At 45.6% G+C, this 12301-nt stretch overlaps 1 protein-coding gene across 2 annotated transcripts in view; it reads right to left on the bottom strand.

Annotated features, from left to right (window-relative positions):
• Positions 1 to 12301, bottom strand: part of gucy2f (guanylate cyclase 2F, retinal) — a 240884-nt gene that overhangs the window by 127516 nt on the left and 101067 nt on the right. The window lies entirely within an intron of this gene.

Here is a 12301-nt window from a genome sequence, read left to right as displayed (position 1 = left end):
TGGGCAGTTAGGGATCCGCAATATTGCTGGACAGTAAGAGATCAGAAGAAATGCTGGGCAGTTAGGGATCAGTAATAAACGCTGGGCAGTTAGGGATCAGCAATAAATGCGAGGCAGTTCAGGATTAGTGATACACGCTGTGCAGTTAGGGATCAGCAATAAATGCTGGGCAGTTAGGGGTCAGTAATAAATGCTGGGCAGTTAGGGATCAGCAATGAATGCTGGGCAGTTAGGGGTCAGTAATAAATGCTGGTCAGTTCGGGATCAGAAAAAATGCTGGGCAGTTGGGGATCAGAAAAATGCCGGTCAGTTGGTGATCTGCAATAATTGCTGGGCAGTTAAGATCAGCAATAAACACTGGGCAGTTAGGAGTTAGTAATAAACGCCGGCAGTGAGGGATCAGCAATAACCCTGGGCAGTTAGGGACAAGCAATATATGCTGAACAGTTAGGGATCAGCAATAGCGCTGGACAGTTAGGGGTCAGTAAAAAATGCCGGGCAGTTAGGGATCAGCAATAAATGCTGGTCAGTTAGGGATCAGTAATAAATGCCGGGCAGTTCGGGTTCAGTAATAAATGCTGGGCAGTTAGGGATCAGCAAAAAATGCTGGACAGTTAGGGATCAGCAAGAAATGCTGGGCAGTAAGGGAACAGAAGAAATGCTGGGCAGTTAGGGATCAGCAATAAATGCTGGGCAGTTAGGGATCAGCAATAAATGTTGGGCAGTTAGGGATGAGTAATAAATTCTGGGCAGTTAGGGATCGGTAATAAATGCTGGGCACTTAGGTATCGTTAATAAATGCTGGGCAGTTAGGGATCAGTAATAAAGGCTGGGTTGTAAGGGTCAGTAATAAATGCTGGGCAGTAAGGGATCAGCAATAAATGCTGGGCAGTAAGGGATCAGTAATAAATGCTGGGCAGTTAGGTGCCAGTAATACATTCTGGGCAGTTAGGGATCAGAGAAAATGCTGGTCAGTTACGGATCAGCAATAAATGCTGGGCAGTTAGGGATCAGCAATAAATGCTGGGCAGTTAGGGATCAGTAATAAACGGTGGGCAGTTAGGGATCAGAAAAAATGCTGGGCAGTTAGAGATAAGTAATAAACGCTGGGCAGTTAGGGATCAGCAGTAACACAGGACAGTTAGGGAGCAGCAATAAATGCTGGGCAGTTAGGGAGCAGTAATAAACGCTGGGCAGTTAGGGATCAGAAAAAATGCTGGGCAGTTAGGGGTCAATAAAAAATGCTGGGCTGTTTGGGATCAGTAATAAACGCTGGGCAGTTAGGGATAAGAAAAAATGCTGGTCAGTTAGGGATCAGCAATAAGTACTGGGCAGTTAGGGGTCAGTAATAAATGCTGGGCAGTTAGGGGTCAGTAATAAATTATGGGCAATATTAAGGGACAGAAAAAATGCTGGTCAGTTAGGGATCAGAAAAAATGCTGGGCAGTTAGAGATAAGTAATAAACGCTGGGCAGTTAGGGATCAGCAATAACACTGGACAGTTAGGGAGCAGCAATAAATGCTGGGCAGTTCGGGATCAGTAATAAACGCTGGGCAGTTAGAGATCAGAAAAAATGCTGGTTAGGAAGGGATCAGCAATAAATGCTGGGCAGTTAGGGAGCAGTAATAACGCTGGGCAGTTCTGGATCAGTAATAACTGCTGGGCAGTTAGGGAACAGCAACAAATGCTGGGTAGTTCCGGATCAGTAATAAACGCTGGGCAGTTAGGGGTCAGAAACACATGCTGGGCAGTACAGGATCAGTAATATACGCTGGTCAGTTAGGGATCAGCAATAAAGGCTGGGCAGTTAGGGATCAGCAATAAATACTGGGCAGTTAGGGATCAGTAAAAATCGCGGGGCAATTAGGGATCAGTAATAAGTGCTGGGCAGTTGGGGGTCAGTAAGAAATGCTGGGAAGTTAGGGATCAGAAAAAATGCTGGGCAGTTATGGATCAGCAATAAATGCTGGGCAGTTAGGGATCAGCAAGAAATGCTGGGCAGAACAGGATCAGTAATACACGCTGGGCAGTTAGGGATCAGGAAAAATGCAGTTTAGTTGGGAATCAGCAATAAATGCTGCGCAGTTAGGGGTCAGAAGAAATGCTGGTCAGTTAGGGATTAGCAATAAATGCTGGGCAGTTAGGGATCATAAAAAATGCTGGGCAGTTAGGGATCAGTAATAAACGCTGGGCAGTTAGGGGTCAGCAATAAATGCTGGGCAGTTAGTGGTCAGCAATAAATGCTGGGCAGTTAGGGATCAGTAATACACGCTGGGCAGTAGGGATCAGCAATAATGCTGGACAGTTAAGGATCAGCAACAAATGCTAGGCAGTTAGTGATCAGCAATAAATGCGAGGCAGTTAGTGATCAGCAATAAATGCTGGGCAGTTAGGGATCAGCAATAAATGCTGAGCAGTTAGGGGTCAGCAATAATGCTGGGCAGTTAGGGATCAGCAATAAATGCTGGGCAGTTTGGAATCAGTAATAAACGTTGGGCAGTTAGGGATCAGCAATAAATGCTGGGCAGTAAGAGATCAGAATAAATGCTGGGCAGTTAGGGATCAGCACTAAATGCTGGGCAGTTAGGGATCAGAAAAAATGCTGGTCAGTTAGTGATCAGCAATAATTGCTGGGCAGTTAGGGATCAGTAATAAATGCTGGGCAGTTAGGGATCAGAGAAAATGCTGGTCAGTTAGGGATCAGCAATAAATGCTGGGCAGTTAGGGATCAGTAATAAATGCTGGGCAGTTCAGGATTAGTAATACACGCTGGGCAGTTAGGGATCAGCAATAAATGCTGGGCAGTAAGAGATCAGAAGAAATGCTGGGCAGTTAGGGATCAGCAATAAACGCTGGGCAGTTCAGGATCATTAATAAACGCTGGGCAGCTCGGGACCAGCAATAAATGCTGGGCAGTTCAGGATTAGTAATACACGCTGGGCAGTTAAGGATCAGAAAAAATGCTGGTCAGTTAGGGATCAGAAGAAATGCTGGGCTGTTAGGGATCAGCAATAAATGCTGGGCAGTTAGGGATCAGCAAAAAATGCTGGGCAGTTCGGATTCAGTAATAAACATTGGGCAGTTAGAGATAAGCAATAAACGCAGGGCAGTTAGGGATCTGCAATAACGCTGGACAGTTAAGTAGCAGCAATAAATGCTGGGCAGTTAGGGATCAGCAAAAATGCTGGGCAATTAGGGATCAATAATAAATGCTGGGCAGTGAAGGTTAAGCAATGAATGCTGGGAAGTTAGGGATCAGAAGAAATGCTGGTCAGTTATGGATCAGCAATAAATGGTGGGCAGTGAGGGATCAGTAATAAACGCTGGGCAGTTAGGGATCAGCAAGAAATGCTAGGCAGTTCGGGATCAGTAATAAACGCTGGGCAGTTAGGGATAAGCAATAAATGCTGGGCAGTTAGGGGTCAGTAATAAATGCTGGGCAGTTAGGGATCAGCAATAAATGCTGGGCAGTTAGGGATCAGAAGAAGTGCTGGTCAGTTATGGATCAGTAATAAACGCTGGGCAGTTGGGGATCAGCAAGAAATGCTTGGCAGTTAGGGATCAGTAATAAATGCTGGGCAGTGAGGGATCAGCAATGAATGCTGGGCAGTGAGGGGTCAGTAATAAATGCTGGTCAGTTAGGGATCAGCAAAAATACTGGGCAGTTAGGGATCAGAAAAAATGCTGGTCAGTTGGTGATCTGCAATAATTGCTGGGCAGTTAGGGATCAGCAATAAACACTGGGCAGTTAGGAGTTAGTAATAAACGCCGGCAGTTAGGGATCAGCAATAACCCTGGACAGTTAGGGACAAGCAATATATGCTGAACAGTTAGGGATCAGCAATAACGCTGGACAGTTAGGGGTCAGTAAAAAATGCTGGGCAGTTAGGGATCAGCAATAAATGCTGGTCAGTTAGGAATCAGTAATAAATGCCGGGCAGTTCGGGTTCAGCAATACATGCTGGGCAGTTAGGGATCAGCAAAAAATGCTGGACAGTTAGGGATCAGCAATAAATGCTGGGCAGTTAGGGGTCAGTAATAAACGCTGGGCAGTTCGGGATCAGTAATAAATGCTGGGCAGTTCAGGATCAGTAATAAATGCTGGGCAGTTAGGGATCAGCAATAAATGCTGGGCAGTAAGGGAACAGAAGAAATGCTGGGCAGTTAGGGATCAGCAATAAACGCTGGGCAGTTAGGGATCAGAGAAACTGCTGGTCAGTTAGGGATCAGCAATAAATGCTGGGCAGTTAGGGATCAGTAATAAATGCTGGGCAGTTCAGGATTAGTAATACACGCTGGGCAGTTAGGGATCAGCAATAAACGCTGGGCAGTTAGGGATCAGAAAAAATGCTGGGCAGTTAGAGATAAGTAATAAACGCTGGGTAGTTAGGGATCAGAAAACATGCTGGTTCGTAAGGGATCAGCAATAAATTCTGGGCAGTTAGGGAGCAGTAATAACGCTGGGCAGTTCTGGATCAGTAATAAATGCTGGGCAGTTAGGGAACAGCAATAAATGCTGGGTAGTTCCGGATCAGTAATAAACGCTGGCAGTTCGGGGTCAGTAACAAATGCTGGGCAGTTCAGGATCAGTAATATACGCTGGGCAGTTAGGGATCAGCAATAAACGCTGGGCAGATAGGGATCAGCAATAAATGCTGGGCAGTTAGGGATCAGTAAAAATAGCAGGGCAATTAGGGATCAGTAATAAGTGCTGGGCAGTTAGGGGTCAGTAATAAATGCTGGGAAGTTAGGGATCAGCAACAAATGGTGGACAGTTCGGGATCAGAATAAATGCTGGTCAGTTATGGATCAGCAATAAATGCTGGGCAGTTAGGGATCAGCAATAAATGCTGGGCAGTTAGGGATCAGTAACAAATGCTGGGCAGTTAGGGATCAGCAAGAAAAGCTGGTCAGTTAGAGATCAGCAATAAATGCTGGGCAGTACAGGATCAGTAATACACGCTGGGCAGTTAGGGATCAGAAAAAATGGTGTTTCGTTAGGAATCAGCAATAAACGCTGGGCAGTTAGGGGTCAGAAGAAATGCTGGTCAGTTAGGGATCAGTAATAAACACTGGGCAGTTAGAGATCAGTAATAAATGCTGGGCAGTTAGGGATCAGCAAGAAATGCTGGACAGTTAGGGATCAGCAATAAATGCTGGTCAGTTATGGATCAGCAATAAATGCTGGGCAGTGAGGGATCAGTATTAAACGCTGGGCAGTTAGGGATCAGTAATAAACGCTGGGCAGTTGGGGATCAGCAACAAATGCTCGGCAGTTCAGGATCAGTAATAAACGCTGGGCAGCTCGGGACCAGCAATAAATGCTGGGCAGTTCAGGATTAGTAATACACGCTGGGCAGTTAAGGATCAGAAAAAATGCTGGTCAGTTAGGGATCAGAAGAAATGCTGGGCTGTTAGGGATCAGCAATAAATGCTGGGCAGTTAGGGATCAGCAATAAATGCTGGGCAGTTCGGATTCAGTAATAAACATTGGGCAGTTAGAGATAAGCAATAAACGCAGGGCAGTTAGGGATCTGCAATAACGCTGGACAGTTAAGTAGCAGCAATAAATGCTGGGCAGTTAGGGATCAGCAAAAATGCTGGGCAATTAGGGATCAATAATAAATGCTGGGCAGTGAGGGGTCAGCAATGAATGCTGGGAAGTTAGGGATCAGAAGAAATGCTGGTCAGTTATGGATCAGCAATAAATGGTGGGCAGTGAGGGATCAGTAATAAACGCTGGGCAGTTAGGGATCAGCAAGAAATGCTAGGCAGTTCGGGATCAGTAATAAACGCTGGGCAGTTAGGGATAAGCAATAAATGCTGGGCAGTTAGGGGTCAGTAATAAATGCTGGGCAGTTAGGGATCAGCAAAAAATGCTGGACAGTTAGGGATCAGCAATAAATGCTGGGCAGTTAGGGGTCAGTAATAAACGCTGGGCAGTTCGGGATCAGTAATAAATGCTGAGCAGTTCAGGATCAGTAATAAATGCTGGGCAGTTAGGGATCAGCAATAAATGCTGGGCAGTAAGGGAACAGAAGAAATGCTGGGCAGTTAGGGATCAGCAATAAATGCTGGGCAGTTAGGGATCAGCAATAAATGTTGGGCAGTTAGGGATGAGTAATAAATTCTGGGCAGTTAGGGATCGGTAATAAATGCTGGGCACTTAGGTATCGGTAATAAATGCTGGGCAGTTAGGGATCAGTAATAAAGACTGGGCAGTAAGGGTCAGTAATAAACGCTGGGCAGTTAGGGATCAGCAATAAATGCTGGGCAGTTAGGTGCCAGTAATACATTCTGGGCAGTTAGGGATCAGAGAAAATGCTGGTCAGTTACGGATCAGCAATAAATGCTGTGCAGTTAGGGATCAGCAATAAATGCTGGGCAGTTAGGGATCAGAAATAAACGCTGGGCAGTTAGGGATCAGAAAAAATGCTGGGCAGTTAGAGAGAAGTAATAAACGCTGGGTAGTTAGGGATCAGCAATAACACTGGACAGTTAGGGAGCACCAATAAATGCTGGGCAGTTAGGGAGCAGTAATAAACGCTGGGCAGTTAGGGATCAGAAAAAATGCTGGTTAGTAAGGGATCAGCAATACATTCTGGGCAGTTAGGGAGCAGTAATAACGCTGGGCAGTTCTGGATCAGTAATAAATGCTGGGAAGTTAGGTAACAGCAATAAATGGTGTGTAGTTCCGGATCAGTAATAAACGCTGGGCAGTTAGGGGTCAGTAACAAATGCTGGCCAGTTCAGGATCAGTAATATACGCTGGGCAGTTAGGGATCAGCAATAAACGCTGGGCAGTTAGGAATCAGCAATAAATGCTGGGCAGTTAGTGATCAGTAAAAATAGCAGGGCAATTAGGGATCAGTAATAAGTGCTGGGCAGTTAGGGGTCAGTAATAAATGCTGGGAAGTTAGGGATCAGCAACAAATGGTGGACAGTTCGGGATCAGAAAAAATGCTGGTCAGTTATGGATCAGCAATAAATGCTGGGCAGTTAGGGATCAGTAACAAATGCTGGCAGTTGGGGATCAGCAAGAAAAGCTGGTCAGTTAGAGATCAGCAATAAATGCTGGGCAGTACAGGATCAGTAATACACGCTGGGTAGTTAGGGATCAGAAAAAATGGTGTTTAGTTAGGAATCAGCAATAAATGCTGGGCAGTTAGGAGTCAGAAGAAATGCTGGTCAGTTAGAGATCAGCAATAAATGCTGGGCAGTTAGGGATCATAAAAAATACTGGTCAGTTAGTGATCAGCAATAAATGCTGGTAAGTTCGGGATCAGTAATAGACGCTGGGCAGTTAGGGATCAGCAATAATGCTGGACAGTGATAAACGCTGGGCAGATACGGAACAGCAATAAATGCTGGGCAATTAGGGGTAGTAATAAACACTTAGCAGTTAGGGGTCAGCAATAAATGCTGGGCAGTTAGGGGTCAGTAATAAATGCTGGGCCGTTCGGGATCAGTAATAAATGCTGGGCAGTTAGGGATCAGCAATAAATGCTGGGCAGTAAGAGATCAGAAAAAACGCTGGTCAGTTCGGGATCAGAAAAAATGCTGGGCAGTTAGAGATAAGCAATAAACGCTGGGCAGTTAGAGATCAGTAATAAATGCTGGGCAGTTAGAGATCAGCAATAAATGCTGGACAGTTAGGGATCAGCAATAAATGCTGGGCAGTTAGGGATCAGTAATAAACGCTGGTCAGTTAGGGATCAGCAAAAATGCTGGACAGTTAGGGATCAGCAACAAATGCTGAGCAGTTAGGGGTCAGTAATAAATGCTGGGCAGTTAGGGATCAGCAATGAATGCTGGGCAGTTAGGGGTCAGTAATAAATGCTGGTCAGTTAGGGATCAGAAAAAATGCTGGGCAGTTAGGGATCAGAAAAAATGCTGGTCAGTTGGTGATCTGCAATAATTGCTGGGCAGTTAGGGATCAGCAATAACCCTGGGCAGTTAGGGACAAGCAATATATGCTGAACAGTTAGGGATCAGCAATAACGCTGGACAGTTAGGGGTCAGTAAAAAATGCCGGGCAGTTCGGGTTCAGTAATAAATGCTGGGCAGTTAGGGATCAGCAATAAATGCTGGGCAGTTAGGGATCAGTAATAAACGCTGGGCAGTTCGGGATCAGTAATAAATGCTGGGCAGTTAGGGATCAGCAATAAATGCTGGGCAGTAAGGGAACAGAAGAAATGCTGGGCAGTTAGGGATCAGCAATAAATGCTGGGCAGTTAGGGATCAGCAATAAATGTTGGGCAGTTAGGGATGAGTAATAAATTCTGGGCAGTTCGGGTTCAGTAATAAATGCTGGGCAGTTAGGGATCAGCAATAAATGCTGGGCAGTTAGGGATCAGTAATAAACGCTGGGCAGTTCGGGATCAGTAATAAATGCTGGGCAGTTAGGGATCAGCAATAAATGCTGGGCAGTAAGGGAACAGAAGAAATGCTGGGCAGTTAGGGATCAGCAATAAATGCTGGGCAGTTAGGGATCAGCAATAAATGTTGGGCAGTTAGGGATGAGTAATAAATTCTGGGCAGTTAGGGATCGGTAACAAAAGCTGGGCAGTTAGGGATCAGTAATAAAGGCTGGGCAGTAAGGGTCAGTAATAAATGCTGGGCAGTAAGGGATCAGCAATAAATGCTGGGCAGTTAGGTGCCAGTAATACATTCTGGGCAGTTAGGGATCAGAGAAAATGCTGGTCAGTTACGGATCAGCAATAAATGCTGGGCAGTTAGGGATCAGCAATAAATGCTGGGCAGTTAGGGATCAGTAATAAACGCTGGGCAGTTAGGGATCAGAAAAATTGCTGGGCAGTTAGAGATAAGTAATAAACGCTGGGCAGTTAGGGATCAGCAATAACACTGGACAGTTAGGGAGCAGCAATAAATGCTGGGCAGTTAGGGAGCAGTAATAAACGCTGGGCAGATAGGGATCAGAAAACATGTTGGTTAGTAAGGGATCAGCAATACATTCTGGGCAGTTAGGGAGCAGTAATAACGCTGGGCAGTTCCGGATCAGTAATAAATGCTGGAAAGTTAGGAAACAGCAATAAATGGTGTGTAGTTCCGGATCAGTAATAAACGCTGGGCAGTTAGGGGTCAGTAACAAATGCTGGGCAGTTCAGGATCAGTAATATACGCTGGGCAGTTAGGGATCAGCAATAAACGCTGGGCAGTTAGGGATCAGCAATAAATGCTGGGCAGTTAGGGATCAGTAAAAATAGCAGGGCAATTAGGGATCAGTAATAAGTGCTGGGCAGTTAGGGGTCAGTAATAAATGCTGGGAAGTTAGGGATCAGCAACAAATGGTGGACAGTTTGGGATCAGAAAAAATGCTGGTCAGTTATGGATCAGCAATAAATGCTGGGCAGTTAGGGATCAGCAATAAATGTTGGGCAGTTAGGGATGAGTAATAAATTCTGGGCAGTTAGGGATCGGTAATAAATGCTGGGCACTTAGTTATCGGTAATAAATGCTGGGCAGTTAGGGATCAGTAATAAAGGCTGGGCAGTTAGGGATCAGTCATAAACGCAGGGCAGTTATGGATCAGAAAAAATGCTGGGCAGTTAGAGAGAAGTAATAAACGGTGGGCAGTTAGGGATCAGCAATAACACTGGACAGTTAGGGAGCAGCAATAAATGCTGGGCAGTGAGGGAGCAGTAATAAACGCTGGGCTGTTAGGGATCAGAAAACATGCTGGTTAGTAAGGGATCAGCAATACATTCTGGGCAGTTCGGGAGCAGTAGTAACGCTGGGCAGTTCTGGATCAGTAATAAATGCTGGGAAGTTAGGTAACAGCAATAAATGGTGTGTAGTTCCGGATCAGTAATAAACGCTGGGCAGTTAGGGGTCAGTAACAAACGCTGGGCAGTTAGGGATCAGCAATAAACGCTGGGCAGTTAGGGATCAGCAATAAATGCTGGGCAGTTAGGGATCAGTAAAAATAGCAGGGCAATTAGGGATCAGTAATAAGTGCTGGGCAGTTAGGGGGCAGTAATAAATGCTGGGAAGTTAGGGATCAGCAATAAATGCTGAGCAGTTCGGGATCAGAAAAAATGCTGGTCAGTTATGGATCCGCAATAAATGCTGGGCAGTTAGGGATCAGTAAAAATAGCAGGGCAATTAGGGATCAGTAACAAATGCTGGGCAGTTAGGGATCAGCAAGAAAAGCTGGTCAGTTAGAGATCAGCAATAAATGCTGGGCAGTACAGGATCAGTAATACACGCTGGGCAGTTTGGGATCAGAAAAAATGATGTTTCGTTAGGAATCAGCAATAAATGCTGGGCAGTTAGGGGTCAGAAGAAATGCTGGTCAGTTAGGGATCAGTAATAAACACTGGTCAGTAAGGGATCAGTAATAAACGCTGGGCAGTTAGGGATCAGCAATAATGCTGGACAGTTAGGGATCAGCAACAAATGCTGAGCAGTTAGGGGTCAGTAATAAATGCTGGGCAGTTAGGGATCAGCAATGAATGCTGGGCAGTTAGGGGTCAGTAATAAATGCTGGTCAGTTAGGGATCAGAAAAAATGCTGGGCAGTTAGGGATCAGAAGAAATGCTGGTCAGTTGGTGATCTGCAATAATTGCTGGGCAGTTAGGGATCAGCAATAAACACTGGGCAGTTAGGAGTTAGTAATAAACGCCGGCAGTTAGGGATCAGCAATAACCCTGGGCAGTTAGGGACAAGCAATATATGCTGAACAGTTAGGGATCAGCAATAACGCTGGACAGTTAGGGGTCAGTAAAAAATGCCGGGCAGTTCGGGTTCAGTAATAAATGCTGGGCAGTTAGGGATCAGCAAAAAATGCTGGACAGTTAGGGATCAGCAATAAATGCTGGGCAGTTAGGGATCAGTAATAAACGCTGGGATGTTCGGGATCAGTAATAAATGCTGGGCAGTTAGGGATCAGCAATAAATGCTGGGCAGTAAGGGAACAGAAGAAATGCTGGGCAGTTAGGGATCAGCAATAAATGCTGGGCAGTTAGGGATCAGCAATAAATGTTGGGCAGTTAGGGATGAGTAATAAATTCTGGGCAGTTAGGCATCGGTAATAAATGCTGGGCACTTGGGTATTGGTAATAAATGCTGGGCAGTTAGGGATCAGTAATAAAGGCTGGGCAGTAAGGGTCAGTAATAAATGCTGGGCAGTAAGGGATCAGCAATAAATGCCGGGCAGTTAGGTGCCAGCAATACATTCTGGGCAGTTAGGGATCAGAGAAAATGCTGGTCAGTTACGGATCAGCAATAAATGCTGGGCAGTTAGGGATCAGCAATAAATGCTGGGCAGTTAGGGATCAGTAATAAACGCTGGGCAGTTAGGGATCAGAAAAAATGCTGGGCAGTTAGAGATAAGTAATAAACGCTGGGCAGTTAGGGATCAGCAATAACACTGGACAGTTAGGGAGCAGCAATAAATGATTAGATTAGATTACATTACATTACAGTGTAGAAACAGGCCCTTCGGCCCAACAAGTCCACACCGACCCGCCGAAGCGAAACCCACCCATACCCCTACATTTACCCCTTACCTAACACTACGGGCAATTTATCATGGCCAATTCACCTGACCCTGCACATCTTTTTGGACTGTGGGAGGAAACCGGAGCACCCGAAGGAAACCCACGCAGACACGGGGAGAACGTGCAAACTCCACACAGTCAGTCGCCTGAGGCGGGAATTGAACCCGGGTCTCAGGCGCTGTGCCACCGTGCCGCCCACTATGCTGGGCAGTTAGGGATCAGTAATAAACGCTGGGCAGTTAGGGATCAGAAAACATGCTGGTTAGTAAGGGATCAGCAATAAATTCTGGGCAGTTAGGGAGCAGTAATAACGCTGGGCAGTTCTGGATCAGTAATAAATGCAGGGCAGTTAGGGAACAGCAATAAATGCTGGGTAGTTCCGGATCAGTAATAAACGCTGGGCAGTTAGGGGTCAGTAACAAATGCTGGGCAGTTCAGGATCAGTAATATACGCTGGCAGTTAGGGATCAGCAATAAACGCTGGGCAGTTAGGGATCAGCAATAAATGCTGGTCAGTTAGGGATCAGTAAAAATAGCAGGGCAATTAGGGATCAGTAATAAGTGCTGGGCAGTTAGGGATCAGTAATATATGCTGGGCAGTTAGGGATCAGCAATAAACGCTGGGCAGTTAGGGATCAGCAATAAATGCTGGGCAGTTAGGGATCAGTAATAAATGCTGGGAAGTTAGGGATCAGCAATTAATGGTGGGCAGTTCGGGATCAGAAAAAATGCTGGGCAGTTAGGGATCAGCAATAAATGCTGGGCAGTTAGGGATCAG

Source organism: Chiloscyllium plagiosum, unplaced genomic scaffold (assembly GCF_037043375.1).
Source record: "Chiloscyllium plagiosum isolate Xiang-an unplaced genomic scaffold, Cpla_swu_hap1 HiC_scaffold_6, whole genome shotgun sequence".
In the NCBI taxonomy this organism is placed as follows: Eukaryota; Metazoa; Chordata; class Chondrichthyes; order Orectolobiformes; family Hemiscylliidae; genus Chiloscyllium; species Chiloscyllium plagiosum.
The sequence above is the reverse complement of the archived record's forward strand: the minus strand, read 5'-3'. Positions and strand labels throughout refer to the sequence as shown.